The 27386-nt window shown below is 46.0% G+C and overlaps 1 long non-coding RNA gene across 1 annotated transcript in view; it reads left to right on the top strand.

Moving 5' to 3' along the window:
• LOC140394395 (uncharacterized) overlaps nt 1–25823 on the top strand; it is a 37043-nt gene extending 11220 nt beyond the window's left edge. Inside the window, exon 2 of the long non-coding RNA XR_011935870.1 lies at nt 24401–25823. This is a non-coding gene — a long non-coding RNA (uncharacterized lncRNA). The remainder of the gene's footprint in view (nt 1–24400) is intronic.
• The last annotated feature ends 1563 nt before the right edge of the window (nt 25824–27386 follow it).

Genomic DNA, 27386 nt, shown 5'->3' on the forward strand with positions numbered 1-27386 from the left:
GTTGTAATGGAGAAAGGTTGTTCCAGAGCTCCCTTTTCCTTTACAGTCACAATACATTATTAAATACTCGGCTTGAGGGTGTACATTTATAGAGAATATACAAAATTGCTTAGAATATGAAGCACAGTTTGACCCAACTAGTCGGTGCTGGCTGGTGTCAAATCTGTAGACCAAGTACATCCACTTCATTTAAATCTTACAACATATCTTTCTATTCCCTTTTCACAGACTTCAAGGTTCCTCACGTCCTCTGTTGCTGTGGAGTTCTTCATATTTCAAGTTTTTCCTTAAACAGATCTGTGGAGAGAAAAGATATGAAAGGTCTCTTACTCCAGAGGTGTTGAAATTACTTCCTCTGGGTTCTTTGAGATTTTTCATACTTGTGCCTGAATTGTGCCCCTAGAATGTATGAAAGTCAGTTTTCAGAGAGGAAAAAATGCCCATATGTCTCCAGCCTCACCTGTGCTCTGAATCCCAGGGTATATTCCTGCTGATTTAGACTAGAAACGTACGGATCCAGAAAAGACCATTGCAGTCTATTTAGGTCCTGACAGTATTCAGCAACCACACATCTGTCAAATATTTCTCCAAGCGGGGGCGGCATGTGGCACAGTGGTTAGCATGGTGACTGTGGCGCTGAGGACCCGGGTTCAAGTCCCGGGCCTGGGTCACTGTCCGTGTGAAGTTTGCACATTCTCCCCATGTCTGTGTGGGTTTCATCCCCACAACCCAAAGATGTGTAGGGTAGGTGGATCGGCAACGCTAATTTGCCCCTTAATTGGAAAAAAAATAATTGGGTACTCTAAATTTATTTTAAAAATACATTTCTCCAGGCATTTATCCAAACCCTTCATTTGCTGATAAAATACTATCTCTCCTCCCTCCCTTGTCAGACCCTTTCACTAAATTACATCGACCGCTCATCAACCAAGCTCCCCAATCTAGACTGGCACTTTTGCATTTGATTAACCTGTCCCTTCTTTTGTGTTGTTTCTACCAGTTTGCTATCATTTGCAAACTTAGATGGGGTTTATCTGTGTCTTCACTTTCAAGTCATCTTGTAAGTGAAAGTCATCGTTCACTTTCAAGTGAAGATAACAACGGCTTCAACCTCTGAGGCATTGCACGAGTTACCCTCCCCCATGCTCATGCAGTTCCACATACAGCCACTCTGTGTTTCTCTGCTTCAACCAACTGTCAATCCATTTATTTAGCATTTCAGCCATGAAATGAAAATAAACATTTACTAAGTTTCTGCTGTTATCTCCTTAAAGAACACCAAGCGATTCATCAGTATGATCTCCCTTCCATGAAACCAATCTGGTATTATTTTTTAAATAGGTCTGTAGGTTTTCAATTGTTCATCATTTGTTCCATCAAACTGCCCTCCAATATTTTCATGATAATGGATGTCAGGATAATTGCTGTGTAATCATACCGTTGTTCATAATAAGAAAGCACCATGTTTTCTTTTCTCCAATCCTCAGACATAAGCATCATTTCTAATGATTACTTAATGATGCTCCCTTTAACTTGTTGAATTTGCTATTTACTTGGTACCGTAGGGGACAATACACCAGGTCCCATTGTTGTTTATTCTTCAACGTCTTACATTTGCCCACCACCTCATTCTTGGTTACATTAATTTTCTTAGAATCTTGGCATCCTGTCCTGGAAATTTAACCCCAACAACCAGAAGGATGTATGTGGTTTTCTTCATGAAGAAACAGAGTTAATTTAGAATATTTTCCATTTCCTGATCATTTAAATCCAATTTTAAGCTGGCATGCCAACTGAACAGACAGATACTGTGTGTGTGTGGTTGGGAGGGGGGAGGAGGAGAGAATGGGGGGTGTGGGGGGGTGACACAAGGCCTAACTATTAGGCCTCATCAGTTTCCCACTTAAATTCATCAGATGTTTCAGGCAGCAGGAGACCCACTGGCTAGGACTGAACAAATGGTCACTGCTACTCAGGTAAGCCATGAGGCAAGGGCTTCAGAAAGGTTTCACAATCAAAAAGGTTGGCACCCATGACAGACAAGGCCTGAACATTCCTTTTGGAACTTGGAGAAGCATATTTGCTTCTCCTGATCCCACCAAATAAGCAAAGAGGATGAAAATGTTAATGTCAGCCTACTTGTGACACTAATAAAGATTATTAATAAAGATTATTAAATCACAACTTCATTGCTGCTCAAGCCATGAGTCAAAATAGCACCAGGCCCTAATCACAAAATCACACCTGTATCTTCATATTTCAAGACGACCCTGCTTGTTTCAGGTACTGCCTGCTCAGAAAAATAGTTAAAGTAGGTGACAGAGAACAGAGAGGGGAGTTGGTGAGTAAGTCTATCTGATTTTAACATCCTGCCTGCTTAGTTTTAGTGTGAAGGATTAAAAGCAGTTAGGATTAAAATTCCTTGATTCAATATAATATTTCCAATTTGGACACCATTGTTTCCCATCGTTCATTACAAAAAATATATATAAAAAACCTTTACGTTAAACCTGATCTTGTTGTTTGTTTTGGCTCTATTAGTTTCACCACTTTCCTAATTTTAGTATCCTAATTTCTGTTCTCTGGCCTACATGTGGCTTTGTATCCAAGGAATGTTCTTTTCTTTTCTTGTTGTGCTTAACCCCTGGTTGCATTTCCCTTTTTGCCCATGCCAGCCTCCTTTTTACTCTACTGCACCTCTTTTTAAGTGATATATGTGGTTATTTTGAATTGTCCCCTTCATGCCGTCCCATGCTAAAAGCTTCTCCAATCTATCACCTTCAGATTGCGCCTTATTCCTTTAAAACTGCTTCTTAAAAATTGAGTTTGTGTGGTCATGCTTTTCTTTTTTTTAAAATATGGTTATATTAGCGTTTTTCCATTTTTACAAACAATACAACACACCCTCAAAACTGGTACAGTGCAACATGATCAATGTCAGGAGGAAACCATCTCAGTCGGTTCAGTAAACCTGGCGCTTGCACAAATACAGAAGGTAGGGAGGACAAATAATAGGGTGGGTGGGAAAAGGATAAAGCCATGAAAACATGGCAAGTGGTATCTGGTATATTGGAGCCAGAACTACATAACCTACAGAAAACCTTGTTGGAGTAAGTCTGACGCTACGGAGCCTGAGTATTTGAGATAGGGGCCCCACACTTTTTGGAATGCATCAAATTTGGGTCAGAGTATACAAGTTAGAAATCCATTAGGATGCAATCCACAATAATTTTATGACAATTCTGAACAGAAGGAGGCTTATCGCTAATCCAGGAACAAAGGACATTCTTCCGCGCCACAAGTGTTAGGATAATGTACAGCTTTTTCTCATTGCGTCAATTATCTTTTTGTCAGACCCAAGAACAAAGGATCAAACTCTAAGGCCGTATCAAATATCTTCTCAAGCTCTTTAATTTTGCCCAAACAGTAGGATTTAATTTTGACACAGGACCAGAGACGAGTTTCCATGTTTGGCACCGTGAAGCTACAGCAGGGTCTGTACTGTGTTTTAATCTTGATGTAACATTCAGATGGTGCAATAGTGTAAGTTGGAACTCCTTCGTTCCATTACAGTCCGAGGTTCTATTGCCATTTTCCTAGATAATGCCCCAGGTCTCCTGGTCAATATTCACTGCAAAATCTTTTTCCCAAGGCCGCAGAGTCTCTAGCATATTTGTACAGGATCTACAACATATTGTGTCATAACAGTTGCTAATTAATTGCTTTGGTTCCATAAAATCTCGAAGTTGTAGATATCTGAAAAAGGAGTATCTAGAAGGGACATCATATTGTTGACACAATTGCTCAAAAGATAACAAGGAAGCACCCCTAAGCATGTCCCCTAGTCTAATAATAGTCCCCTATCTTTCCAAATATCAAAACCATGATTTATAAGGCCTGTTGGACAATTGAGTTAGCCTGAATGGGAGAGAGAGTGGAAGTCAAATTAAATCTACCTTCCAACTCACAAATCATCCTGCACACTCTCAGAATGTTGATGATTATTAGATTTTCACACTTGTTCAGCACAATCCTAAAATCACTAAGAAACAACAAAACTTGTAAGGCGTATTCAGATTGGTCAGCTTCAATATCAAGCTGAATGGAGATGTAGTTCCATCTAACCCATTCTTGTATAAATCTGAGATGTGAGGCTCATTGATACATCTTAATATTCAGCACCCCAGACCTCCCTTTGAACTAGGAAGCTGCAATCTGGCCAATTTTAAGTGAGGTCTCTTTTTACTCCAACCATTAACAGAAAGCAACATTTATAGCATCTGTAAAGGAAAAAACAACTTAGACAACACATTCAACTTTTAATCAGTGCTATCCTACCCAGCCACGATATCAAAAGGAGGACCAATGATGCAGGTTCCAATTCATAGATGCGGATAAGGGAGGGAAGTTTGCCTTTTTAATTGCCAAAATGAAGGGGTAATAGAAATACCCAAATAAGTAAATCCTGAGGGAGACCATCTAAAGGGGAAGGGAGCAAGGAGGGGAGGCCTTCCCCTGTGCCTCACATTTCGCAAAGTTGATTTTGTAGCCCAAAAAGGAGCCAAACCTACCCATACTGACAGTAAAAGCAGGAACAGAGACGTCCGGCTTAGACACGAATAGCAACACATCATCCGCCTATAACATTGCTTCCCACCACGAAACAACCCACACACCAAAAAATTCTGTCTAATGGCTTCCACTAGGGGTTAAATAGTTATTGCAAACAACAAAGGGAAAACCCTGCCTAGTCCCTTGCTGAAGACTAAATTATCAGATCTATAGCAGTTAGTAAGAACTACCACCAGTGGATTTTTATAAAGCACTTGTATCCACTTAACAAACTCCCATCCCACCCCAAACGTCTGCAACATGTAGAATAAATAATTCCACTCCAACCAATCAAAATATTTCTCTGCATCTAATGAGATCACTAGGCTGTCGATCACCTGCTTTTGGAAGACCTGAATAATATTTAATAATCTCCTTACAGTGTTCCATGAATTTTGGCCCTTTATGAACCCAGTCTGATCACCCCAGATAATCAGGGGAGGACTTTTTCTAGGTGCAATGGCAGTATTTTAGAGAACAATTTCAAGTCCATATTCAAGAGTGAAATTGGCCTATAGGATGCACATTCCTCAGGGTTCTTGCCTGCCTTAGCAATTAAGGAGATATTCGCTTCTTAAAGCAACTGAGGCAGCAGACCTGATTCGAATAAATGATTATACATACCAATCAGAGGATCTATTAGCAAGTCTTTCAATTCCTTACAAATTCACTCCCAAAATCATCAGGCCCCGGAGCCTTACCAGGCAAATCCCTCAAGGCAAATACAACTTCCTCCTTAGAAATGGAAGCATTTATGGTCGACCTTTAGCCCTCAGAAATTGTTGGCAGGTTAAAGGAAGAGGAAAAAATGCTCCAAATGTGCTACTAGTGCATTCCCTGATTGACCTGCTTTATGAAAAGGAAATCATCATAGAAGATTTTAAACAGGGCAGCACGGTAGAGCAGTGGTTATATTGCTGCCTCACAGCGCCAAGGTCCCAGGTTCGATCCCGGCTCTGGGTCACTGTCTGTGTGGAGTTTGCACATTCTCCCCGTGTTTGCGTGGGTTTAGCCCCCACAACCCAAAGATGTGCTGGGTAAGTGGTTAGCCACGCTAAACTGCCCCTTAATTGGAAAAAATGAAATGCGTAATCTAAACTTTTTTTTAAAATAGAAGATTTTAAATGCCCCAGTAATATCCTCAGTCTTAATCTTCCCATTACCCTTGAAATCTACCACAGAGGAAATAGTCCAAGTGTCCATCTTTTTCTTGGTAAGGAAAGCCAAATACCTACTCGATTTGTCACCAAACTCATATAGCTTTTGTTTGGCAAACCCTATATCACCTCTCAGCATGTCGAGTCAGCCGGTGATATTCATATATCTTTCAGCATTAAATGGCTAGGATTCCTACCATACTCCCTCTGTTTTGGCCAAAGTTTGTCCATCAAAGGATTAAAATGGCAGTTGAAGTCCTCACCTATGAAGGAATTTGTTGAAGCTAATTCATAAATGAAGCAAAATCCATAAAGACTTTAATAAGAAAATCAGGAGAGTAGTTCGGAGAGCTGTAGACATTTATTATCGAAATACTTCCCCACGCAGCATCCCCTTAACAATTACATACCTTCCCCCCTTGTCCTTCACACAGTTCTTCAATCTAAAAGACACATCTTTATTTACTAAAATCGCAACCCTGGCTACTAATCAAGAATGAAGCAAAAATAACCTGCCCCACCCGCTTCAATTTCTGGTGCTCCTTGTCATCTAAATTAGTTTCCTGCAACAAAGCCATGTCAACTTTCTCCTTTTTAAGGAAAGATGGAATCTTTTTTCTTTTAATGGGATAATGTATCCCCCGTACACTCCAGGAGCAGAGTACACAGTAGCTACTGCCATTGCTTATTTAGCCAAAGAGAGTATAGCATTTGACAAAGAAAATAACTTACCAGCCAAGGATTTTCCCGCCCCTCAGGCATGCAACAAAACTTACATCCCTCATCTCCAACCACACCGGAAGCACCAGTGACACATGATAAATTATTTTTCTAAGACATGAGACTTAACTGCACTTTTACAGGAACAATTAACGATTTATTAATCCCCAAATAATTTTTTTTTAAACCCAATACCAATAAGATCCAAGGGGGTTATCCTCACCAAATGTGAGGCCCTTTTGGGCTATATCTACAAACCTTCCATAATTACACCAAGTTTGGACTTCCGGTGGGTCACGTAGGTGGGAGTTTGCGTTTTGGGAACTCCATTCGGGACCCAATTTAAAAAACAAATGTTCCTGTTTTTCGGATGTTACTCACCAGAGAATTGCAGAGATCAGCAGAATAGGCTCCCCCTGCTCCGATCCCATGCTCAAGCACAAAGGAAGAGAGTCCAGGAAGGCTGAAATTGACCTGATCTCGATGGACTCGGGAGCCTCGTGGAATGCCTCGGCATTACACCAAGGAGTCTTTCTCCTTAAGAGAGGCATCACGGTAGCATAGTGGTTAGCACAATTCCTTTACAGCTCCAGGGTCCCAGGTTCGATTCCCGGCTTGGGCTACTGGCTGTGCGGAGTGTGCACGTTCTCCCCGTGTGGGCGTGGGTTTCCTCCGGGTGCTCCGGTTTTCTCCTTCAGTCCAAAGATGTGCTAAATTGCCCTTAGTGTCCAAAATTGCCCTCAGTGTTGGGTCGGGTTACTGGGTTATGGGGATAGGTTAGAGGTGTGGGCTTGAGTAGGCTGCTCTTTCCAAGAGCCGGTGCAGACCCGATGGGCCGAATGGCCTCCTTCTGCACTGTAAATTCTATGATCAACTATGGTTCTATGAGACAAAATATTCCACAAAAAGGATGAGCATAGAATGCCCTCTCTGGATTCTAACATTTTCTATTGAGACTTAATCCACACACCCATCTCCCAGCAGTGGTAGTACACATATTCATCATGATCAGAGCAAAGGAGATCACAAAATATAAACCTCCATTGTAAGCTTACGGATGAAAAGAAAGGAAGAAGGATATTCTTCACACAGCCCTAGTGTCATACAACCAGCACAGCATATTCCTTAACTTGAAGGAGCACGCTGAGGAGTAATTTTCATTGAAAACAGATGGAAGTCCTGGCCATTCTTAAGGATAAAAACTCACTGTAATGCTCAATTGTTAAATCATCCCTGACAGAGTGAAAAATACCAACACAGAATCAAGAAGAAATTATAATGACAAGGGATGGAGTCCAGATTGTACAGTGGATAGTCTGTTACTCCAAATTATTGCTTTCAATGGAGTTCACAAAAGCCAAGGCTTTAGCTGGATTGTTGAAAATCTTCATAGAGTTGTGGGATGTCACCCTCAGTGTAGCAGGATGCAGTAGAGCATATTCCACTCAAATGGCCTTCAGGCATCTTCTACCTTCATCAAACCCCATGCGTCTTCGATGTATCATCGCTGAGAAATCTTGAAAAAAAGAGACCGTTGCTCCACAATACAGCAAGACCCCATTCAGGTCTTGGATTTGGGATTGAGGGATTTGGATAGGTGAATGGGCTAGAGTCTGGCAGATGGAATACAATGTTGACAAATGTGAGGTTATCCATTTTGGTAGGAATAACAGCAAAAGGGATTATTATTTAAATGATAAAATATTAAAACGTGCTGCTGTGCAGCGAGACCTGGGTGTGCTAGTGCATGAGTTGCAAAAAGTTGGTTTACAGGTGCAACAGGTGATTAAGAAGACAAATGGAATTTTGTCCTTCATTGCTAGAGGGATGGAATTTAAGACTAGGGCGGTTATGCTGCAATTGTATAAGGTGTTAGTGAGGCCACACCTGGAGCATTGTGTTCAGTTTTGGCCTTCTTACCTGAGAAAGGACGTACTGGCGTGGAGGGTGTGCAGAGGAGATTCACTAGATTAATCCCAGAGCTGAAGGGGTTGAATTACGAGGAGAGGTTGAGTAGACTGGGACTGTACTTGTTGGAATTTAGAAGGATGAGGGGGAATCTTATAGAAACATATAAAATTATGAAGGGAATAGATAGGATAGATGCGGGCAGGTTGTTTCCACTGGTGGGTGAAAGCAGAACTAGGGGGCATAGCCTCAAAATAAGGGGAAGTAGATTTAGGACTGAGTTTAGGAGGAACTTCTTCACCCAAAGGGTTGTGAATCTATGGAATTCCTTGCCCATGAAGCAGTTGAGGCTCCTTCATTAAATGTTTTTAAGATAAAGATAGATAGTTTTTTGAAGAATAAAGGGATTAACGGGTGATGGTGTTCGGGCCGGAAAGTGGAGCTGAGTCCACAAAAGATCAGCCATGATCTCATTCAATGGCGGAGCAGGCTCGAGGGGCCAGATGGCCTACTCCTGCTCCTAGTTCTTATGTTCTTTTGTCTAGTTGCCTCCAGTACTCCTTGGTGATTCTTGAATAATAATAATCACTTATTGTCACAAGTAGGCTTCAATGAAGTTACTGTGAAAAGCCCCTAGTCATCACATTCCAGTGCCTGTTCAGGAAGGCTGGCACGGGAATTGAAACCGCGCAGCTGGCATTGTTCTGCATTACAAGCCAGATGTTTAGCCCATTGTGCTAAACCAGCCCCTGAAGTTATGAAATAAGATACAGGCTAGGGTCGTTGGTTGTCCCGAGGCCTCAGAGACAGAATACTAAGTGCCCTTTCTAATTTAATGTTCCCACCTTTTGTTTCTAAATTAAGAAGATGCAGTAGCCAGCTCTCAAAGAATTTAATGGGATCTTACCCTCAGCACTTTCAGGCAAATCGACAATCCAGACATTCTTTCTCCAGCCTCGGTTTTCCAGGTCGGCAAGGAATTCTGACATAACAGCTGTTTTTCCAAGGATTGGAAGTAAGCCTCTACCAAGGAAGTTGCATTTTCAACAGTACTAATTCTCTCCTGCGCTTTGAAAAGCCTTTTACCCATATTCAGCTGTATGGTATGAGCACTGATATTTTGTGCTAAAGGAATGGGTTTCTCATCAATGACATCAATAATATCAGCAGTCATCAGTTGTCATGCCTTTGAGAGTGTTGGATCGGGAGCCTAAGTCACCCTGCTCACTAAGTCGCCCTGTTGAGGAGTCAGCTCCACAGTCGCTTCTGACTGCTCTTTTTTTGTCGATGATTTTTTTAGTATTTCTCAGCATTTTGTCACCAACGTTTAGCCAGAAATCTTCCAGGGACATAATTTGGAGTGTTCACTCCCGGATTAGTTAAGCACAAGTTGTGTGAGCATGATAAATAAAAAAATTATATGCTGAGCAATGCCAGAGCTCACAGAAACTCAGCTGTTCCGACGCTCACATCACGTGACCCCTCCCATTCTAACCTTTTCTGTCGCATGCCTGGAATCAAACACCATGGGCAGGATTCTCCGTCGGCCGACTCCGAAATCAGGAAACTCGATTGGGCGGAGAATCAGTTCTGATGGCAAAATCGCAGGGGGCGCCGATTTGACACCAAATCGCAATTCTCCGTTGCCTCAACAGCAGCGCCAATGCATTCCGGAATGCACATACATCAAAACACCATTTGCATATAATTAGCAGGCCCAACCCAATATTCTCCAGGGCCTCTGCAATTCTCCACCTCCGATGGGCTGAATTCCCGACGACACGGTTCACTTGTGCTTTTAAAAATTGTGAAACCGGCATTGTGGCTGATGAGGGAGAGAGAAGAGGTAGGACACGTAGAGGCACGACCATGGGCTGCCAAGCCAGACACTGGCTGGGATGGTGGATGCCCTTCCAGGGCCGAGGCGGGGGAGGGGTTGATGGGGGAAATGGGCCATGTGACCCCCACAGGACTGGGGCAGTGTCCAGGCACTGAGAATCATTGCTGCAAGGTGGCCCTCTTGCGTCACACCCCACTGACCATCCACCTTGGCCCCTGGTCCTGCAGTGACAGCAGCCATATGGGTGCCCCCACCCCGCAACCCAGCTCCCATCCCGTAGCCTACGCTCCGCCATCCCCCTTACCACCCAACTGGCAGCCATCTGCTGACAGGACCCACTCAAGGACAATGCCCAATGTAGTCCCTACGGAGTGCCAGGCAAGGGCAGTGCCAGCTGATGGTACCCCTGGCAGCAGGGACGGGTGCCAGGGCCAGAGGCCCTCACAGTGCCGGCCGGGCACATGGAGATGGGGTGCGGCATGAGGGGGACAGAGCCTGCAGTGCCAACCGTGCAGCCCAGTGGGCATGGTTGGGCATGGGGATACGCACTATGCTAACATGTCAGTCTTTCATCCCCTGCAGACAATGAATATTGGAATTCAACCAGCAATGGTGGCCTTCCTGCTAGTCGCCGCAGCCCTGGTAGATACCATGGGGCTGTACGAACTGGCGCTGCTCGAGGAGGAGGAAGCTGCAGCAGTGGAGCATGCAGCAGCGGGACAGGAGGCAGCTGCCAAGGAGGAGGAGCTGCAAAGGAGGCGCCTCATGATGCCTTGTGTGTACAGGCAGTGCCTGTCATTCGAGGACCTGCCGGATAGGGCATGATGTCGAAGATTCCAGCTGAGCAGGGAGACATATTTGCCAGATCATCAGATGGGTATCTTGAACATCTGTGCCCAATACCCGGGCAGTGTGTACGACACCTTCAGCTTTGCACACTCGACGATTCCTGACATGATCGAGACGATCCCTGGCTAAGTGCTTGGCTCCTGAGCGACAGGGGTTATTCACTACAGATGATGCCTATCCATAAGTCACAGACTGACACAGGGATCCGCTACAACGATGCCGATGCAGTGCCCAGGAGCGTGATCGAGTGGTGCTTCGGCATCTTGAAGACGCGGTTCAGATGCCTGGACCGCTCTGGAAGGATCCTCCAGCATGACATTGAGAGGGCTGACGCGTCGTAGCGGCCTGTTGCTTCCTCCACAACATTATGCTGCAGAGGGTCGACGTGCTGGAGGAGGAGGATGAACACCAGTCATCGTCCGACGAGGAAGATGAGGGAGAGGGCAGGGATGGGCAGGATATGGGGCTCAGACAGGCACGGCAGGCCACACAATGTGTGCAACAGGGCCTACGTGCACAGAACCCTCTGATTGCCTCCAGGTTTAATGACTGGAGGTGGGGGGAACTGGCCAGGAACACAGACACTGCATCCCACCCCCACACTCGCCCCCCGCCCCCCCGCCTGCAACCCGCTCCGTGATACATACCTGTTGCATGACAGGGTACGGGCCCTGGGTTGGCTGTACCACCGACTCTGGTCCATGGGATGGAGAATGATGCCAACCCGCTTTGCGATGAGCTCTGGTGCTCCGCATCATTTGACAATGTCTGACTCCTGCCCACAGCAGCACATTCCACTGTCCACCTGGGTGATCCCTGCATGTGAGCTGGTCGCTCAATCACGTGGTCCCACCCAATCCCTGGGGTGACGGTGGGGACGGTTGGGGGAGAGGGTGGATGCCCAGCCCACCTTTGGGTGCCCAGCCCACCAACAATGTCCAGCCATTTCCCCCGCACCCCCTCTCTGGCCAGCCCGACCCAGCCCACCCATCCGACAGAACATCAAGGCAGGTTGTAACAATGTGAACAGGTGTTTAATATGCACAAATATGCTAGCCCCTAGCACTAAACTGTGACCTGCACTCATGCCAACTTAATTGTTGTCTAACTTTCTGGCCTTATGTATCCTGACGCAATGTCTAGGTGGATCCCCAGATGGTACATCAGGAGATCCCACTCTGCGACCTGCATCCCCATTGGCAGCCATCTTCTGGGGCGACTGGACCTAGGTGGGCCCGGTTGCTGCTCGGCTGTCCCAGGTAGCATGGTGCTGCCCTGTTCTGCCCGCTGCCCATTGCCCACCAGGTGCGCCAGGGACAGGGGTGGGGGAGCCTGAGGGGCTGAGGTGTTCCATCTCCTCCCCTGTGGGAGTCACTGGCATAGGCCCCATCACCTTGTCCTCCAGCGGGGTGCCCGACGGCCCCTGGGCTACTCTATGGGACAGGGGCTGTGAGGCTGCGCCGCCACCTGGCGCTGGCATTCCTGGGGCCTGCTCTGGTCTCAAACAGAGTCTTAATGCTGATGGTCATGGAGCACATGGAGTGGACCATCACCGTCTGGGACTGCGCCACATCACCCATTGACTATGCCACCAACTTCTGGATCTGTGTCGAATCAGCCAGTGACTGTGCCATCTCCCTCTGGGACTGGGTCACCTCCCTCTGTATCGGCTCCACGTCGGTCAGAGCTTGGGCAATGCTGCCAACGTTCTCCACCATGGCCCGCTGTGACTGAGCCACGCTCAGAAGCGCTGCTGCAATTTCCAGGTGGCTCTTGCACATGGTTGCCTGTGAGGCGGGAATCTTGTCCTGGGCCTCGGTCAGCGCTCGCACAAAGTGCCCCAGGCCTTGCACATGCTGATCCACAGCTGCAACCCTCACCGTCAATGCCTCCACAGCGGATGCCACCCGTACAGTGTTGGCCTGGATAGCTGACATGGCCGGTACCACCTCCTGCTCCTGCATGCAGTTGGACTCTCCCGATCCATCATCAGCAGGTCCTGCAAGACACAAAACAAGATTCATGATTAGACTTGAGGGGGTGGGGGGTGAGGGTGAGGCTGGGGGTGAGGGTGGCGGTGGGGGTGAGGGCAGGGCTGAGGGTGAGGGTGGTGTGACTGTGAGGGTGGGGATGAGGGTGAGGGTGGGGGTCAGGTTGGCATGATGGTGAAGGTGGGGGTGAGGGTGAGGGTGCTGGTGGGGATGAGGGCGGGGCTGAGGGTGGTGTGACAGTGGGGGTGAGGGTGAGGGTGGTGTGACGGTGAGGGTGAAGGTGAGGGTGAGAGTAAGGGCGGGCCTGAGGTTGAGGGTGGTGTGACGGTGAGGGTGGGGGTGTGGGTGAGCGTGGTGTTCCAGTGAGGGTGGGTGTGAGGGTGCTGGTGGGGGTGAGGGTGAGGGTGGGGTAAGGGTGAGGGTTGTGTGGGGGTGATGGTGAGGGTGAGGATAGTGTGGGGGTAATGTTGGGGGATGAGGGAGTTGGCCTATGCATCATGGGGAACCGCAACTCAGCAAGGCCTCACTTTCTCGCCTACGGCCGATCTCTGTCAGCGACCTCCTTTCATCTGGGCCTCTGACCACGTCCATGGCCCTCTGCTCAGCCACGGTCAGGGGCAGCAGGTCTGGCGGTTGCCTTCCAATTTTCTTCCACTCCTGGCGGTTATAAGCGGCCTTTTCCTGTAGGGGGGAATAGAAAATGACAGTGTTAGACAGTCCAACGGATGCAGCTCAGTGGGTGAGTAGCTGGTGGCCTCAGTGGCCAGGGCATTCAGCCATGGCAGCCGGTATCAGTACTGCCACGTGGTGCAGGGTGGGGGTTTGGCCGCCCACCGGGTTGCGGGGAGTGGGGTAGGGCTACGGGTGTGTGGGACGGGGGTTGGCTCCAGGGGCACGGTGCTGCCTACTCACCCTGGCCGCCCTGAGCAAGTTGCGCAGTTTTTTACAACACCGCTGGCCGGTCCGGATGGTGTCATTGGTGACGCTCACTGCTTCTGCCACCTGTGCCCAGGCACAGTGGATGACATTGGGGGCAGGCCCCTTCCCGGGCTGCCATACAGGATGGCCTGCCTCTTCTCCATCGCGTCCAGTCGGGTCTCCAGCTTGGCATCCGTAGATCGTGGGGCCGCGCACCATGCTGCCCTCTTGTTGGCTGGGATGGTGTGTGTGGGGAGTAGTGTGTGTATATGTGGCTGCAGCTTGTCAGCCTCCTGGGTGTCAATCATAAATCTGACGAATCCGACATCGTGTCTCATTAGAATCGGTTGTGTTTACCCAGCGCCGGTGCTAGCCCCTCCACAGTCGTTGAATCAGTCCAGGTACGACGCCAGTTTTGCTGTCGTGGAACTCCACAAATCCTGCGCCGGTGTCAACACTTAGTCTCGGGATCGGAGAATCCAGCCCCATATTGTGGAAATTGTTTGCAAGAGTGTTCTGTTGGTTTAATTATCTCCAGCCTGGTTGCCCGTTGCATAATACAAAGCCCAAAGTCATTTCATCCTTGTAGATTTGTTGGATAAATCTTCAAACAAAACTAGTGCCTTCTGATGCCTGTGACAGACACATTTACAAGTTATTTTCTTTATGATATTAATTGGATTCTAAATTTGCAATAACTGAAGAAAACCTGAGGTGTTGGTTTCAAAACGCCCTAAAGTAATGAAGCTCCCACAACTTTGAAGAAGAAAGGAAAATACTAAATAATGGAAAATTATCACTGATCAAAGAAATTCATGCATGCATAGCTAACAAACATAATATGATTTTAAAATTCCATCTAGCTTTAGGTTTTTGATGATGGTGGAGCTTATAGGAAGTTCACAGGTAGATGAAAAAACCTCCCTGTTGTGCAGAAAATATCCATTGGGAGAAGATGGAATGTGGGTGCATGTAACACGGAAACAATCTACTGTCTGATACCTACTGAATCATACAGCAGCGAAGGAAACCATTGAACCTATTGTGCCTGCACTGGAGGGAAAGTTGCAGTGATTTCATACTTGCTGGGATATTTCAAGAAGATTACTATTCCACACATTTTGGTAGTTCCGTCATTACAACAGCGACTATTCTTCAAATGCACTTCATTGGTTGCAAAGCACTTTGGGATGGCCTGAGGCCATGAAAGGCTCTCTGTAAATGCAAGTTGTTTTTATTTAGTTAAATCTATTGTATTGCATACAATATGCAGTAAAGAAACAAACCATTCAGCCCATGTTTATACTCCTAGCTCTTCTCATCTCTCCCAATCAGCATGGCCTCCTATTCCTTTCACCCTTCATTAAACAAAAACTATGAATTCATGGGATGTGGGCGCTGTTGCTAAGGCCACCATTTGGTGCCCATCCCTAAGAGCCCTTGAACCAAGAAGCTTGCTAGGCTAATGCTGAGGGTAATTAAGACTCAGCCACATTGCCAAGGATCTGGAGCCACGTGTGTATCAGAGCAATTGAGGACAGCAGATTTGCTTCTCCAAAGTGCATCGGTGAAGCAGGTGGGTTTTTACAACAAGCAATGATAGTTTCATGGTCACTATTACTGGGAGTAGCTTCTTTAGGCTAGAATCCATGTCTGCAGAGCATCAGCCTGGCCCTCTGGATTACTAGTCCAGTGACCTTACCATGACACCACCATCTTTCCCATGTGTTTTTCTAGCTTCCATCCTAAACACTATTCACTTCAACTGCTTCTTGTGGGCCCAAGTTCCAGCTTCAAAAAACCCTACTTTTACATAATTTTAAGGAAAGATGTATATCAAAGAGACAACTAACCTTTTCTCTGCCATATGAATAGTACATTGGAAAAAAAGCTGGTTTTGAAGGGCTGGGAATAGAACTTGGGAAAATAAAATGGGTGGCAATATTGAAAAACAGTGATGTAGGAAACAATGGGATGCATTGTTCGACAGAGTGCAGGAAAGATTCCGCTGAAAGATAAAAACGCTCTATGAAAATCCATGGATGGATGAAGGCAATGCGAACAAGTGAGAATTAAGAAAGAGCCATTCATTACGTACATAGATAGCAGAGTGCATGATAAGAGAGAACGTGGAAGATTAGGGGAAGTCAAGAAAACAATTAGGATAGCAAAGAGGAACTATGAAATGACATTATCAATGAACATAAAACAAAATAATAAAATATTTTACAGGCTTATCAATAAAAGAGGAAGGCTGTTATGGGGATAGGACCATAAAATAATAGATAGGGGAATACCACAGGTAACAATAGAGAGATAACAGAAATATTTAATAATTTCACTTCAGCATTTCCAGGGACCTAGATCAGGTGGGCATGCCATTGAATGTCAACATGAGCAATGAGATAAGTGCATTTAAAATTAAAAAGGGCATGTATTGAACAAACTAAACAAACTCAAAGAGGATAAAACCCCTTGTCCAGATGGATTCCATCACATATTTTAAAATAATCCAGGACAGAGTGACTAGAGGCAATTTTACACATATGTAAAGCTAGAGGACTGGTGGAAAGCTAACATAAACCAAAATTCAGGAGGGGATAAAACATGTCTGGGGAATGATCAATCAGCCAACTCAACGTGACTGACAGGAAAAATAATGGAATCTTTACCAAAAGAGAGAAAAGAAGAAAATATCGAAATGAGAAACATGATCATGAACAATCAGCGTGGATTTCAAAAGGAAAATCTTGTTTTACAAATCTTACTGAATTTTTTGAGAGGTCAGCAGAGAGAGTATATGGTGGTAATGCAATAGGTGTGGTTTATCTGAATTTTCAAAGCCCTATGATAAGTTGCACCATAATGGTCTAATGAATAAGGGCAGAGACTGTGTCGTCAGGGGACAAAAGTGGCAAAATGGATTGACTTCAAGACTGAAATTAGAGAGTGGGAGTACAGAGTGGATATTCAGAATGACAGAAGCTGGAACGTTGTGTTCCATAAGGATCGGTGCTGGGACCACTGCTCTGTTCACAATTTGCATGAACAATTTGGACTTGTGTAGCAAAAACACAATTTCTAAATTTGCAGATGGCACCAAATTGGGGAGGATTACTAATACTGAGGCAGACTGCAACAAATTACAAGAAGACATGAATAAAATTATAGAATGGACAAATAAAAAATTAAGTTCAACACAGACTAATGTGAGGTTTTACATTTGGTAGGAAGGTTAGGGAGGGCACTTATTATTTTTGGATAGGTGCAAGTTTAGATGGATGAGGGAACAAAAGATATCTAAGAGTACAGATATATCAGTCACAAAAAGTTATGCCGCTGGTTAGCAAGGCTACATAACAACAAACTAACCACAAGACTTTGGGTGGAATTCAAACAAAACATTCCTAAGGGCGGGATCCAATGGCCGCGCTGCACCCGAAAAGGATGTTGCTGTGGCGCAGCATGTCTGATAAAAGCCGGGAGACCCACTCCCGGGATCTACCCGGCTCGCAACGCCTCGCTATATCCACTGTGGGCAGGATCACCTTTTGGCAAATTGGCACATTTTGGAGGGGTCGGGGATCGTTTTGGGGGCCTCAGAAATCTGGACACCATTTTTATACTTCCCAATCTGTCGCTACACTGGGGAGTTTCAGCAAGCGGAGGTCCCCAGTGTAAAACACGGGGCTATGCGCGGCCTCCGCTCGTGGAGCTCCTCAGTGCAGGAAATGATGCTAAGTGCAGCCTCAGGGGTGCTTCTTGCTAGGGCCCAAAATAGCAACAGAGTGCCATTAGATATCCTGCCCAGAAATTACTTTTGTTTTTGGTTCAATTGCGCCCTAAAGTTATTTTTTTGGGCCTTGGAAAGTTTCTCCCTGATCAAGCCCACACTTAGAAATGTTTTCAAGGGCAGCACAGTGGGGCAGTGGTTAGCACTGGACCGAGGTCCCAGGTTCGATCCCGGCTCTGGGTCATGGTCCATGTGGAGTTTGCACATTCTCACCGTGTTTACGTGGGTTTCACCCCCACGACCCAAAGATGTGCAGGGTAGGTGGAATGGCCACGCTAAATTGCCCCTTAATTGGAAAAATGAATTAATAGGATACTCTAAATTTATTAGAAAAAAAGAAATGTTTTCATCATTGGGGAGCTGAACTTGCCGGCAAGACCAGCTCCTCAGAGATTGGGCAGCAATTTTGAAAGGGTGCTCAGATCTATAAGTGAGCTTCAGGGACCCAGACATCCCCTACCTATGGACAATGTCAACCCCGCACACCTGGGCATTACCCCACATCTCCCCAAGTGAGGAAACCCTCCTATGGTGTTGCTGAGAATCCCCCCTTTTCAGGCCTCCCCAACCCCCCCCCTTTCATGAGCAGGGTGCCCCCCCTTTCAGAACCTCCACCCATAGCCCCCTCCAACCTTTATGAGACCCCTTCGTACCCACCCTTCACCCCCCCACCCTTCATAACCCCCCTCATTCTCCTTTACATGGGCAGAGCCCCCTCTGGCCCAGGCCCTTGGCAGTGCCACCCTGGAACCTGGGCACTGCCACCCAGGCACCCTGGCAGTGCCATTTCCAGCCTGGAAGTGCACCTGGGCACCATGGCAGTACCAGGGTGGCAGTGAAAAGGCGTCTGGGTGCCAGAGGGAGAGCCAGAGTGCCACCCTGCCCTGTCTCCGACCATCCAGGGTCTCCAGTGGCCTGGAAAAACCCCCAGGAGCCATTGCGGGAGAATCTGGCACGTGAGATGCCACGATCTGGGTCTTGTCCCGTGCGGAACAGATCCAAATTGCGATGTCTCGCAAGGTTTGGTTGAATGACGCGAGACGTCTTCAGCGTTGCAAATCTCGCAAGAGGCCTCTGGCAAGATTTAATGGCATCATCACGTCACCAAGCCAGGCGTGACGAGGCCGGTAAAACTCGCCCTTTATTTCTAGAAAAATACAATTGAAACATCAGGATGTTAGGTGATTGAACCTTGTTGAGACCACACTTAGAGTACTGCATGCAGTTCTGGTCACCAAATTATGCAACAGATATAGAGGCACTGGAGAGGGTGCAGAGAAGATTTACAAGGAGAATGCATACATATCAGGAAGGATTAATAGACTGCGTATATTTTCTTTGGAAATATGAAAGGCTGCAGTGTGACCTAATAGGGATCTTTAAAATTATACAAGGATTCAATGGAATGGATGAGGTGAGAATGTTTCCTCTTGTGGGGAAGAGCTGAATTAGAGGACATCAATATAAAATAGTCTCCAAGAAATGTGGAACTCGCTACCACAGGAAGTGGTTGTGATGAATACTAAAAATGGATAGCAGGGGGAGCTAGGCAAGCATTTATGGGTGAAAGGAACAGATGGTTACAATGGTAGATTTAGAAGAAGAAAGATGAGGCTCGAGTGGAACATAAATGTCAGAATTACAGTGTTCGATAGGGTAGGCTCCTTAGCTCCGGCATCTAGAGCCAGGGGACACTGTCTCAGAATAAGGGGCAAGCTATTTATATATAGAATTTTTAAAAAAAACATTTTTTTAAATATAGAATTTGCAGTGCAGAAGGAGGCCATTCGGCCCATCGAGTCTGCACCAGATCTTGGAAAGAGCACCCTTCCCAACCACACATCTTCACCCTATCCCCATAACCCAGTTACCCCACCCAATACTAAGGGCAATTTTGGACACTAAGGGCAATTTCGCATGGTCAATCCACCTAATCTGCACATCTTTGGACTGGGAGGAAACCAGAGCACCCGGTGGAAACGCACGCATACACGGGGAGAACATGCAGACTCCGCACAGTCAGTGACCCAAGCCGGGAATCGAACCTGGGACCCTGGAGCTGTGAAGCAATTGTGCTAATCACTATGCTACCGTGCTGCCCATTTAGGACGATGATGAGGAGGAATTTCTTCACTCAGAGGGTGGTGAATCTTTAGAATTCTCTGCCTTAGAAGACTGCGGAGGCTCATTCATTGAATATGTTTAAGACTGATTGAAAGATTGATAAATTTCTAAATATTCAAGGGATAGGGGGATCGTGCAGGAAAGTGGTGTTGAAGTAGAAGATCAGCCATGATCTCATCGAATTCTGAAGTCGGTTTAAAGGTCTGAATGGCCGACTCCTGCTCCTATTTCTTATGTTCTTATGGATTAGTTTGGCTGAATGGCCTGTTTCCATGCTGTTTATCCTATGGAATGTTAAATGTAAGATGTTGATGAAGATGCCGTGTATTTTCACCATTTGTAAACCCATAATGTAATTTCATTAAAAAAACACAGATTTGTGGCCCTCTTGTATTTAAGAATATAATTTTACTCATATATTAAGGCATATGGCTTCAGCCTTGTGTTTTTCTGCATTAGAAAATAGACTAAGAGTTCCGTTTGTTCCAGGAATTTAATCCAGCAGTCTGTGGGAGCAGATGGGCGATTTATCTATGTATGTGTTGTTCACACTAAGGTACCAAATATACCTGATGGAAGTTGAAAGATGTGAGGAACTACTTTGGCATTCGTTATCAAAGGATTTTATGTACATTGTCAGATAAACTATCTACAACCCAACAAATCATGTTCAAACACAATGGGATTTATTTGTGTGTAACGTAAACCAATGGACAATGGAAGCCCTTGGCATTGGTGCTGGGGTTTCACACCAGGGTGATTAAAGCAAGAAGTTCTATAAGGCTGTAAAATGATCATCCTTTTTGAAATCTTTGCATATATTCAATGTTTCTGCTTTTTGCTGGTGACCATAGAATGTTAGCTGACATGAACATCAATGTTGGTCTTTGGGCAGATGCAGTTTCCCACATGCCCTAAAGAGGGCAATGCGCCATTTCCCACTCACACCTCCTTGCAATGCAAAATAGAGTCAACACTAAAGGGCAAAGCCAAGTCTGATTAACAGTGGATGGAGCTTGTTGCCCTGTCATATCAAATCTTGGGTTATGAATATTTTAGCATTTAAAATATTACTGATATTTTTAATTAACGAATATAATGCATGGTATAGATAAAAGAATTAACAGTGGGAGAGTGTATTGGGTAATTTGGGCATGACATATATGCACATGTTCCTGCCATTAGTTAATTATTTAATATCCTCAAATGATTAGAGTAACTAATATGGTGGAAGCAATTCTAAAACTGATTGGAAAGTTAAACTAGATTTGGGAAAACGAAGAATTAACCGGATTGATAAATATAGGGGCAGACTTCATAGTTATGTTGCAAAAGATGAACGACTGTCTCCCTATTTTAATCACCAGGACCTTTTTAAATAAAATAGATAGGAGCATTACGAGCTTTGTGTGGGCAGGGAAAGTTCCGAGAGTAAGGAGGGGGTTCCTGCAGTGCAGCAGGGACAGAGGAGGACTGGCACTACCGAACTTGGGAGATTATTATTGGGCCGCCAATGTGGCAATGATACGTAGATGGATGATGGAGGGTGAGGGAGCGGCGTGGAAAAGGCTGGAGAGAAGGTCCTGTAAAGGGACGAGTCTAGAGGCGCTGGTGACGGCGCCGCTACCGTTCTCACCGAAAAAGTACACCACGAACCCGGTAGTGGCGGCAACACTGAACATATGGGGACAGTGGAGGCGACAGAGAGGGGTGCGGGGAGCCCTGGTGGGGTCCCCTATCAGGAACAACCATAGGTTCGCCCCAGGAAGAATGGATGGAGGATTTCAGAGCTGGTACCAGTTGGGAATTAGGAAGGTGGGAGATTTATTCATAGATGGGACTTTTGGGAGCACTGGAGGAAAAGTATAAGTTACCCCGGGGGAATTTCTTGAGATATATGCAGGTGAGGGCGTTTACTAGACAACAGGTGAGGGAATTTCCGCGGCTCCCGACACAGGGGATACAGGACAGGGTGCTTTCAGGGGTGTGGGTCGGAGAGGGCAAGGTGTCAGAGATTTATAGAGAGATGAGGGAAGAGGGGGAGGAGTCGGTGGGCAAACTAAAAAGAAAGTGGGAAGAAGAATTAGGGGAGGAGATAGAGGAGGGTATGTGGGCTGATGCCCTAAGCAGGGTAAATTCCTCTTCCTCATGCGCCAGGCTTAGCCTGATTCAATTTAAGGTGCTACATAGAGTACACATAACGGGGGCAAGATTGAGCAGGTTCTTTGGAGTGGAGGACAAATGTGGGAGGTGTGGCGGGAGCCCGGCAAACCATGCACATATGTTTTGGGCGTGCCCGGCACTGGAAGGGTATTGGAAGGGAGTGACGGGAGTGATTTCGCAGGTGGTGAAGGCCCGGGTCAAACCAGGCTGGGGGTTAGCTCTATTTGGAGTTGCGGAAGAGCCGGGAGTGCAGGAGGCGAAAGAGGCCGATGTCGTGGCCTTTGCGTCCCTCGTAGCCCGGCACAGGATCCTACTCATGTGGAAGGAGGCGAAACCCCCCGGACTGGAGGCCTGGGTAAACGATATGGCGGGGTTTATTAAACTGGAGCAGATAAAGTTTGCCCTGAGAGGATCGGCTCAAGGGTTCACCAGGCGGTGGCAGCCATTTCTACCTAGGGGAACGTTAGAGGGAAGACGGATGACCAGCAGCAGCAACCCAGGGGGGAGGGGGGGAGGCAGTTGAGTATAGGTCAATAGAGTACGAGGTTTTGTTACTTGTATATTATTACTACTATTATTACTATTGTTAAAAAGTTAAAAAATTTCTGTTTTGTTACTGTTATCGTTTTCGCTTGTTTTGTAAGCGGGAAAAATATTGCTCAGGGAAAAAAATTTCAATAAAATATATTTTTTTTAAAAAAGATGAACGACACAGAAAGCAGAATACAAAAATCGAGAAATAACTATTGCCAGCAAGGACCGCTATAAATATGCAAGGTAGTGCTTCGTCCTAAAACCAAGGGCACAAGGAGCGGTATCGATGGTTAAAAGTTGTGATTTTGCATGTAGATGATGGATAAAGCCAGGCAGAAGCTATGGTTACTGATAGTTATGACTATCCAGTAGCGGAGTTCAACAAAAGAAGGGAAATATATTTTAAAGAAGGATGTTGAAGATTCAAAGATACACGACTAACAGTGTTATCTGTGTGGAATAAGTGTATTGGACAAATAAGTCATAACAGGAATTGGAGAAAACAGAAATAGATCTTTCAGATCTGTTTATATTGACTAATGTATTGAACCTAAGGCTGAAAGAGATAAAGTAACAAATAATATAACTGAAGATCTGAACTGATTCCTGAATGCATCATTCTGTCTACTACAAAAAGAAAAAAGACTGATTGAGCAAGCAACTTTAACCCAATGGGCCAGATATTTGATTTCAGCAGAATTGGTGCTATTCTTGGTGATATGTTTGAAGTTTTGCCTTGCACATAAACATATGGTCCTCACCTTGTTGGCTATTGGTGGACTGACTAACCTCTGCCGCAGATCTGCTAAAAGTGGGTGCAGGCATCTTTTTTTGCTTTCTATCCCCAAACTGTCAGTAAAGCTTTCAGAACATTTATCAAAATAAAGCTTTGGAATTTGGTGCTTCAGCCTATGCAATCAGTCCTTAGTTATTCTGGATTTTAAAACCTAAAAGACCCTTTATATTGGGGCAGAAGGTTGTCCAGGTCTTCCTGGATATGGGCACAGACTGCTTCACTATCTGAGGAGTTACAAATGGTGCTGAAAATTGTGCAGTAATCAACAAACATTCCTACTTCTGACCTTACGATGGAGGGAAGGTCATTGCTGAAGCAGCTGAAGATGGTTGAACTTCAGACAGTATCCTGAGGAACTACTGCACTGATGATCCAAGCTGAGAGTCCACGAGCAGGTTATTGCTGTGTAAGTGCCGCTTGATAGCATTGTCGATGGCCCCTCCATCACTTTGCTGATGGAGAGTAGGCTGATGGGCCAGTAATTGGCCTGGTTAGATTTGTTCTGTTTTTTTGTGGACAGGGCATACCTGGGCAATTTCTCACATTAGCAGACAGTTGTAGCTTGGCTAAGGGCGCAGCCAGTTCCGAAGCAGAGGTCTTCAGTCACATTACTGGAATGTTAGCAGGGCCCATATCCTTTGCAGTGTCCAGTGCCTTCGGACATTTATTGGTTACACATGGAGTGAATTGAATTGGTTGAAGACTGGCTGGGGACCTCAGGAGGAGGCCGAGGTGGAGCATCCACTCGGCACTTCTGGCAGAAGATTGTTGCAAATGCTTCAGCCTTGTCTTTTGAACTGATGTTCTGGACTCCTCCATCATTGAAGATGGGGATGTTTGTGAGTTGTTTAATTTTTCAGCACCATTGACAACTGGATGTGAAAAGACAGCAGAGCTTAGATCTGATCTGTTGGTTGTGGGATTGCTTAGCTCTGTGTATTGTATTGCAGTTTTTGTTGTTTGACATGCATGTAATTCTGTGTCATCTCTTCACAGGTTGACACCTTATTTATAGGTATTCCTGGTGTTACTCCTGGCGTGCCCTACTGCACTCTTCATTGAACCAGTGCTGAACCCCCGGTTTGATCGTAATGATAGAGTGGGTGATATGCCGGGCCATGAGATTACAGATTGTCAGTGAAGACAATTCTTCTGCTGATGACCCCGATGCCTCATGGATGCCCAGTCTTTGGTTTGCCAGATCTGATCGAAATCTATCCCATTTAGCATGGTGCCACATAACAAGGTGGAGGGTATCCTCAATGTGAAAATGGGACTTAACCACAAGGACTATGCAGTGGTCACTCCCTGTATCAATGATCTGCCTCCAACCCTGTCTCAGAAGTTCATTTCTGCCAACGATATCTGCTGCGCCTACCAGGTTTTGACGTTTTCTAAACCAGAGGCAGTACTAAACACTGATGTTGCAAAGCTGGCCAACTGTGTAAGACTTGGCGCCTTCAGCCAAGCAGAAACAAATCAGTCTCAAGTATATTCCACCTCCATAATGCCAGTGCCAAGGGAGAACTCAACATCTCCTTGAATGGCAAGAGACTGAACCATGAACATCATCCTGTTTATTTTGACGTTACTCTGGACTGAATACTGACATACAAAAAACATTTGAGCAAGACAGCAGCAAAAATCCAAATGTGAAACAACCTCCTCAGCAAACTTCATGTGGTGCAGATGCTCAAACCTTAAGGGCCTCAGCTGTTGCCACCATCTGTTTGACTGCAGAGTACTGTGCGCCAGTATGGTCCAACTTATCCCATACCAGTCTTGTAGCTATCCTTTACACAACAATGCATCTCATCTTGGGTACCATCAACTCTACTCCCCTGACTCTCAGTCCTGAGCAACATTCTACCCCTCAAAAAAGGAGGGAGATTGCAACATGAAAGGTCCTGGAAAAGGTTTATATCAAACCAAGTCTGCCACAAGGACCGTACCAATCCACCTACTGTTCGCCTCCCATCATGCCAGCCTGGATGGCTAAGACCACCATGACAAGGAACAACAGGGGAGGCCCCATGGCATCAGCAATGGAACCAACATGCCACAATTAAAAGTCACTTCCTCATCACAGATCCCACAACCCGCCCCCCAGCTTCAAACTGCCACGCCAACATTGGACACCCCTCAATCGTTTCCTCACTGGCCAAGGCCGTTGTGCAGCAAATCGGCAGAAGTGGTGACTTACGGGGAACCAGGACTGCAGCTGTGGTGCACCCCAAGCAATGACTCACACCATTGAACACAGCCACTGACAAAATCCAGCAGAGGGCTCAGAGAGCTCCATTTAACCACTGCGGAAGCTATTACCAGGCTTGGTGGTCACTGCACACACTGAAAACAAACCTCCCACAAATACTGTCATGGACAGATGTATCTACAATAAACAGATCGTTGAGAACAAGGTCAAGCACGTTTTTTCCTCTTGCCGGTTGCCTCATCACCTGCCACTGACCCAGTCTAACAGCTATGTCCTTTAGGATTCAACCAATAGTGGAGCTACCAAGCTGTTCTTCATGATGGACATTGAAGTCTCCCACCCAGTGTACATACTGTGCCTTTTGCCATCCTTAGTGCTTTTTCCAACTGCAATCAAAATGGAATAGTACTGATTTATTAGCTGAATGGAGGTGGAGGATGATGGGGGCTCAGTAGATGGTATTGGGCAGTTGGTTTATTTGCTCATGTTTGACCTGGTGCCATGAGACGTCATGGGGTCCAGATTCATAGATTCATAGAATCACTACAATGCAGAAGAAGGCCATTCAACCAGTTGAGTCTGCACCACCCTCTGAAAGAGTCCCCGACCTAGGCCCACTCCCTCGCCTCATGCTGTTAACCCCACCTAACCTTTAGACACTAAGGGGCAATTCAACATGGTCAATCCACCTAACCTGCACATCTGTGGAGTGTGTGAGGAAACTGGAGTACCCGGATGACACCCACTCAGAAATGTGGAGAAAGTGCAAACTCCACATGGATAGTCACCAAGGATCGGGATTGAACCCAGGTCCCTGGCGCTGAGAGGCAGCAATGCTAACCACTGTGCCACTGTCAGTAGGACAGGACATACCCAGCAATAGTAATGGTGGTGGTGTCTGGGATATTAATTGTGAGGTATGATTTTGTATGTATGGCTATGTCGGGCTTTTGCTCTCCAGATTTTGGCACATGCCCCCAAATGTCAGGGGCAAGGTTGAGAGTGCTGCGTTTGGTGTTGTCGTATCTGGTGCGTGGACCAATGCCAGGTGATCCATCTGGTTTCATTCCTTTTCGTAGATTTTGTAGCAATTTGATACAACTAAGTGACTGACTTAGTTGCATCAAATTGCAAGGGTTGTAAGGGGCGGCATGATAGCACAGTAGTTAGCACAGTTGCTTCATAGCTCCAGGATCCCACGTTCGATTCCAGGCTTGGGTCACTGTCTGTGCGGAGTTTGCACATTCTCCCCATATCTGCGTGGGTTTCCTCCGGGTACTCCAGATTCCTCCCACAGTCCAAAGATGTGCAGGTTAGGAGGATTGGCCATGGTCAATGGTTAGGTGGGGTTGCTGGGTTATGCGATAGGGTGGAGGTGTGGGCTTAAGTACGGTGCTCTTTCCAAGAGCCGGTGCAGACTCGATGGGCCCAATGGCCTCCTTCTGCACTGTAAATTCTATGATTGGGCAATTTCAGAAAGCATTTGAGAGTCAACTGCATTTCTGCGGGTCTGGGGTCACATGTAGGTCAGACCAGGTAAGGATGGCAGATTTCCTTATCTAAAAGGCATTAGTGGACCAGATGGGTTTTTATGTCAATTGACAATGGTTTCATGGTCACTGTTAGCAAGATTAGCTTTTCAATGCAAGATTTATTAATCAATTTGAAATTCCATCAGTTGCTTTAGTGGGATTCAAGCCTGTCTTCCTGTGCCTCTGAATTACAGTCCAGTGACACCAGCACTACACCACTGTCTCCCCTTAAAGG

This window comes from Scyliorhinus torazame, chromosome 17, assembly GCF_047496885.1.
Source record: "Scyliorhinus torazame isolate Kashiwa2021f chromosome 17, sScyTor2.1, whole genome shotgun sequence".
Lineage (NCBI taxonomy): Eukaryota > Metazoa > Chordata > Chondrichthyes > Carcharhiniformes > Scyliorhinidae > Scyliorhinus > Scyliorhinus torazame.